The sequence below is a fragment of the Arachis ipaensis genome, chromosome B8, assembly GCF_059453495.1.
Source record: "Arachis ipaensis isolate K30076 ecotype BB chromosome B8, ASM5945349v1, whole genome shotgun sequence".
Classification (NCBI taxonomy): Eukaryota; Viridiplantae; Streptophyta; class Magnoliopsida; order Fabales; family Fabaceae; genus Arachis; species Arachis ipaensis.
Genome location: NC_142443.1, coordinates 129,006,212 through 129,012,211, shown reverse-complemented (window position 1 = coordinate 129,012,211; position 6,000 = coordinate 129,006,212). Strand labels below are relative to the sequence as shown.

The following is a 6,000-nucleotide window of genomic DNA, read 5'->3' as shown; positions in this document are numbered from 1 at the left end:
AATTTAACACAAAATCTATTAAAAACATCCCTAAAAGTAACTAGATCCTACTAAAAACATACTAAAAACAATGCCAAAAAGCGTATAAATTATCCGCTCATCACAACACCAAACTTAAATTGTTGCTTGTCCCCAAGCAACTAAAAATCAAAATAGGACAAAAAGATTAGAATATACTATAAATTCCAAACTATCAATGAAACAGAGTTTCAATCATATGAGCGGGACTTATAGCTTTTTGCCTCTTGAATAGTTTTGGCATCTCACTTTATCCATTGAGGTTCAGAATGATTGGCATCTATAGGAACTCAGATTTCAGATAGTGTTATTGACTCTCCTAGTTCAGTATGATGATTCTTGAACACAGCTATTTTATGAGTCTTGGCCGTGGCCCTAAGCACTTTGTTTTCCAGTATTACCACTGGATACATAAATGCCACAGACACATAATTGGGTGAACCTTTTCAGATTGTGACTCAGCTTTGCTAAAGTCCCCAATTAGAGGTGTCCAGGGTTCTTAAGCACACTCTTTTTTTGCTTTGGACCTTGACTTTAACCGCTCAGTCTCAAGTTTTCACTTGACACCTACACGCCACAAGCACATGGTTAGGGACAGCTTGGTTTAGCCGCTTAGACCAGGATTTTATTCCTTTTAGGCCCTCCTAACCACTGATGCTCAAAGTCTTGGGATCCTTTTTATTGGCTTTTTGCTCTTGCCTCTTGGTTTTAAGAGCTTTTGGCTTTTTCTGCTTGCTTTTTCTTTTTCTTTATTTTTATTTATTTTTATTTTTTTTCGCCTATTTATTATTATTTTTTTTTCTGCAAGCTTTGTTCTTTGCTGCTTTTTCTTGCTTCAAGAATCATTTTTATGATTTTTCAGATTATCAAATAACATGTCTCCTAGTCATCATTCTTTCAAGAGCCAACATATTTAACATTCTTAAACAACAACTTCAAAAGACATATGCACTGTTCAAGCATACATTCAGAAAACAAGAAGCATTGTCACCACATCAATATAATTACGCTAAGCTCAAGGATAAATTCAAAACTCATGTACTTCTTGTTCTTTTAAATTAAAACAGTTTTTATTTAAGAGAGGTGATGGATTCATAGGACATTTATAACTTTAAGACATAGTTACTACTGCTAATGATCATGTAATGAAGACACAAACACAGATAAGTACATAACATAGAAAACGAAAAACAGAGAAAGTAAGAACAAGGAATGAGTCCACCTTAATGATGTCCTTGAGCTCTTCTATGTCTCTTCCTTGTCTTTGCTGCTCCTCCTTCATTGCTTTTAGATCTTCTCTGATTTCATGAAGGATGATGGAGTGCTCTTGATGTTCCACCCTTAGTTGCTTCCAATAATTGTGTGGAAGAAGATGTATCCCCTGAGGTATCTCAGGGATCTCTTGATTTGCAGTCAAATGTTCTACCACTGAGCTATAGACCCTTGATGGAAGCTTTTGTCTTCCCTTTTCTTCTTTCTAGAGGCTTCTCTGGCCTTAGGTGCCATCAATGGTTATGGAAAAAAAACAAAAAAGCTATGCTTTTTACCACACCAAATTTAGAATGTTGCTCGCCCTCGAGCAAAAGAAGAAAGAGTAGAAGAATAAGAACAAGATATGGAGGAGATGGAGGGAGATGTGTATGCGGCCACATGGGTGGGATTGGGTGGGAAAGAGATGTTGAATTTTGAAAGAAAGTGGGTGTTTGGATGTGAGTGGTAAAGGGTTAATTAGGGGAGAGTGTTTATTGGGAATGGAGGATGATTGAGAAGAGAGAAGAGAGTGAGTGGAAGTAGGTGGGAATCCTGTGGGGTCCACAGATCCTGAGGTGATCCTGTGAGGTCCACAGATCTTGAGGTGTCAAGGCAATTACATCCCTGCACCAATTTAGGCATGCAAAATGCCCTTGCACACAACTCTGGGCGTTCAGCGCCAGGTTGGTGCCCATTTTAGGCGTTCAACGCCCATTTGCTGCCATTTCTGGCGTTGAACGCCAGAACCATGCTTGTTCTGGGCGTTCAGCGCCAGGATGCTCCCATTCTGGGCGTTCAGCGCCAGAACTATGCTCTGTTCTGGCGTTTGAACGCCAGACAGCTGCTCCTCCAGGGTGTGATTTTTCTTCTGCTGTTTTTGATTTCGTTTTTGAATTTTTTGTTTATTTTGTGACTCCACATGATCATGAACCTAAGAAAACATGAAAAACAATAAAAATAAGAATTAGATAAACATTGGGTTGCCTCCCAACAAGCGCTTCTTTAATGTCAATAGCTTGACAGTGGGCTCTCATGGAGCCTCACAGATGTGCAGAGCTTTGTTGAGACTCTCCAACACCAAACTTAGAGTTTGGATATGGGAGTTCAACACCAAACTTAGAGTTTGGTTGTGGCCTCCCAACACCAAACTTAGAGTTTGACTGTGGGGGCTCTGGTTGACTCTGCTTGGAGAGAAGCTTTTCCTGCTTCCTCTCCATGGTTGCAGAGGGGGATCCTTGAGTTTTGAATACAAGGGAGTTCTCATTCCATTGAAGGAATATTTCACCTCTGTCAACATCAATCACAGCTCTTGCTGTGGCCAGGAAAGGTCTTCCTAGGATGATGGATTCATCCTCTTCCTTTCTAGTATCCAGGACTATGAAATCAGCAGGGATGTAAAGGCCTTCAACCTTTACTAACACGTCCTCTACTTGTCCATAAGCCTGTTTTCTTGAGCTGTCTGCCATCTCCAGTGAGATTTTAGCAGCTTGCACCCCATAGATTCCCAGTTTCTCTATTACAGAGAGGGGCATGAGGTTTATTCCTAAACCAAGGTCACACAGAGCCTTAAAGATCATGGTGCCTATGGTACAGGGTATTATGAACTTTCCAGGATCCTGTCTCTTCTGAGGCAATGTCAGTTGATCCAGATCACTTAGTTCATTGATGAACAAGGGAGGTTCAACTTCCCAAGCATCAATGCCAAATAATTTGGCATTCAGCTTCATGATTGCACCAAGAAACTTGGCAGTTTGCTCTTCAGTAACATCCTCATTCTCTTCAGAAGAGGAATACTCATCAGAGCTCATGAAGGGTATAAGGAGGTTCAATGGAATCTCTATGGTCTCTAGATGAGCCTCAGAGTCCTTTGGTTCCCCAGAGGGAAGCTCCTTATTGATCACTGAACGTCCCTGGAGGTCTTCCTCCTTGGGATTCACGTCCTCTCCTTTCCTTATAGGTTCGGCCATGGCGCTTATGTCAATGGCCTTGCACTCTCCTTTTGGATTCTGTTCTGTATTGCTTGGGAGAGTACTAGGAGGGATTTCAGTGATCCTTTTACTCAGCTGGCCCACTTGTGCTTCCAGATTTCTAATGGAAGATCTTGTTTCATTCATGAAACTTACAGTGGCCTTAGATAGATCAGAGACTAGATTTGCTAAATTAGAAGCATTTTGTTCAGAGTTCTCTGTCTGTTGCTGAGTTGATGATGGAAAAGGCTTGCTATTGCTAAACCTGTTTCTTCCACCATTATTAAAGCCTTGTTGGGGCTTTTGATCCTTCCATGAGAAATTTGGATGATTTCTCCATGTTGAGTTATAGGTGTTTCCATAAGGTTCACCTAAATAATTTACCTCTGCTATTGCAGGGTTCTCAGGATCATAAGCTTCTTCTTCAGAAGATGCTTCTTGAGTACTGTTGGATGCAGCTTGCATTCCATGCAGACTCTGAGAGATCATATTGACTTGCTGAGTCAATATTTTATTCTGAGCCAATATGGAATTCAGAGTATCAACTTCAAGAACTCCCTTCTTCATAGGCGTCCCATTATTCACAGGATTTCTTTCAGAAGTGTACATGAACTGGTTATTAGCAACCATGTCAATGAGTTCTTGAGCTTCTGCAGGCGTTTTCTTTAGGTGAATGGATCCACCTGCAGAGGTATCCAATGACATCTTAGATAACTCAGACAGACCATCATAGAATATATCCAGGATGGTCCATTCTGAGAGCATGTCAGAAGGACACTTTTTGGTCAACTGTTTGTATCTTTCCCAAGCTTCATAGAGGGATTCACCTTCTTTCTGTCTGAAGGTTTGAACATCAGCTCTAAGCTTGCTCAGCTTTTGAGGAGGAAAGTACTTGGCTAAGAAAGCCGTGACCAGCTTATCCCAAGAGTTCAGGCTGTCTTTGGGTTGAGAATCCAACCACAATCTAGCTCTGTCTCTTATAGCAAAAGGGAAAAGCATGAGCCTGTAGACTTCAGGATCTATTCCATTAGTCTTAACAGTATCACATATCTGCAAGAATTCAGTTAAGAACTGAAAAGGATCTTCGGATGGAAGTCCATGAAACTTGCAGTTCTGCTGCATCAGAGAAACTAACTGAGGTTTCAGCTCAAAGTTGTTTGCTCCAATGGCAGGAATGGAGATGCTTCTTCCATGTAAATTGGAATTAGGTGCAGTAAAGTCACCAAGCATCTTCCTTACATTATTATTATTTTCGGCTGCCATCTCCTCTGCCTGTTCGAAAATTTCTGAAAGATTTTCTCTGGATTGTTGTATTTTAGCTTCTCTTAATTTTCTTTTCAGAGTCCTTTCAGGTTCTGGATCTGCTTCCACAAGAATGTTCTTATCCTTGCTCCTGCTCATATGACAAAGAAGAAGGTGCAGAAAAATAATAATAATAATGGAGATCCTTCATACCACAGTATAGGGATCCCTGTGTGAGTGGAAAAAAAAGAGGGGGTGATAAGGAATGTAATATAATGGAAGAAACACAACTGTGAGGATTGGAATGTGAGATGAGATGTTAGGATATGAATGAATAAATAGAATAAGATGGGAGAGGAATAATTTTTGAAAATTATTTTGAAAAAGAGTTAGTAATTTTTGAAAATAGTTTTTGAAAAATGTTTAGTATTTTTTTCGAAATTTTTTTTTTTGAAATTAAAAATAAAAATAAAAATAATTAGTTAATTAAAAAGAAATTTTTGAAAAAGGGGAAAGATATTTTCGAAAATTAGAGAGAGAGAGTTAGTTAGGTAGTTTTGAAAAAGTTAAGAAACAAACAAAAAGTTAGTTAGTTAGTTGAAACAAATTTTGAAAAGATAAGAAGTTAGGAAGTTAGAAAAGATATTTTGGAAAGATATTTTTGAAAAAGATAAGATAAGAAGATATTTTTGAAAAAGATAAGATAAGAAGATATTTTTGAAAAAGATTTGATTTTTAAAATCTCAATTAATGACTTGATTCATAAGAAATCACAAGATATGATTCTAGAACTTAAAGTTTGAATCTTTCTTAACAAGCAAGTAACAAACTTCAAATTTTTGAATCAAAACATTAATTGATTAGTTATTTTCAAAAATTTTATATAAAAATAAGAAAAAGATTTTTTTGAAAAATATTTTTGAAATTTTCGAAAATAACTAAAAATTTTGAAAAAGATTTGATTTTTGAAAAAGATTTTGAAAAAGATAAGATTTTCAAATTGAAAATTTGATTTGACTCATGAGAAACAACTTGATTTTAAAATTTTTTGAAAAAGTCAACTCAAATTTTTGAATTTGATGAGAGAAAAAAGGGAAAGATAATATTTTTTTTTTTTGAAACTTTTATGAAAAACATGAAAAATATGCAATGCATGAAATTTTTAGATCAAAACAATGAATGCATGCAAGAATGCTATGAATGTCAAGATGAACACCAAGAACACTTTGAATGTCATGATGAACATCAAGAACATATTTTTGAAAAATTTTTAATGCAAAGAAAACATGCAGGACACCAAACTTAGAATTCTTTAATGCTTAGACACTAAGAATTCCAGAATGCATATGAAAAACATGAAAAGACACAAAACAAAAAATCATCAAGATCAAACAAGAAGACTTACCAAGAACAACTTGAAGATCATGAAGAACACTATGAATGCATGATATTTTCAAAAAAATGCAAGATGCATATGCAAGTGACACCAAACTTATAACATGACTCAAGACTCAAACAAGAA

The 6,000-nt window shown here is 37.0% G+C and overlaps 1 non-coding gene across 1 annotated transcript; it reads left to right on the top strand.

The window, feature by feature from the left end:
- Positions 1–3,999: 3,999 nt before the first annotated feature.
- Positions 4,000–4,103, top strand: LOC148549827 (small nucleolar RNA R71). Its single transcript, XR_015897804.1, has one exon. It is a non-coding gene; the product is annotated as a small nucleolar RNA R71 (small nucleolar RNA).
- Positions 4,104–6,000: the final 1,897 nt, after the last annotated feature.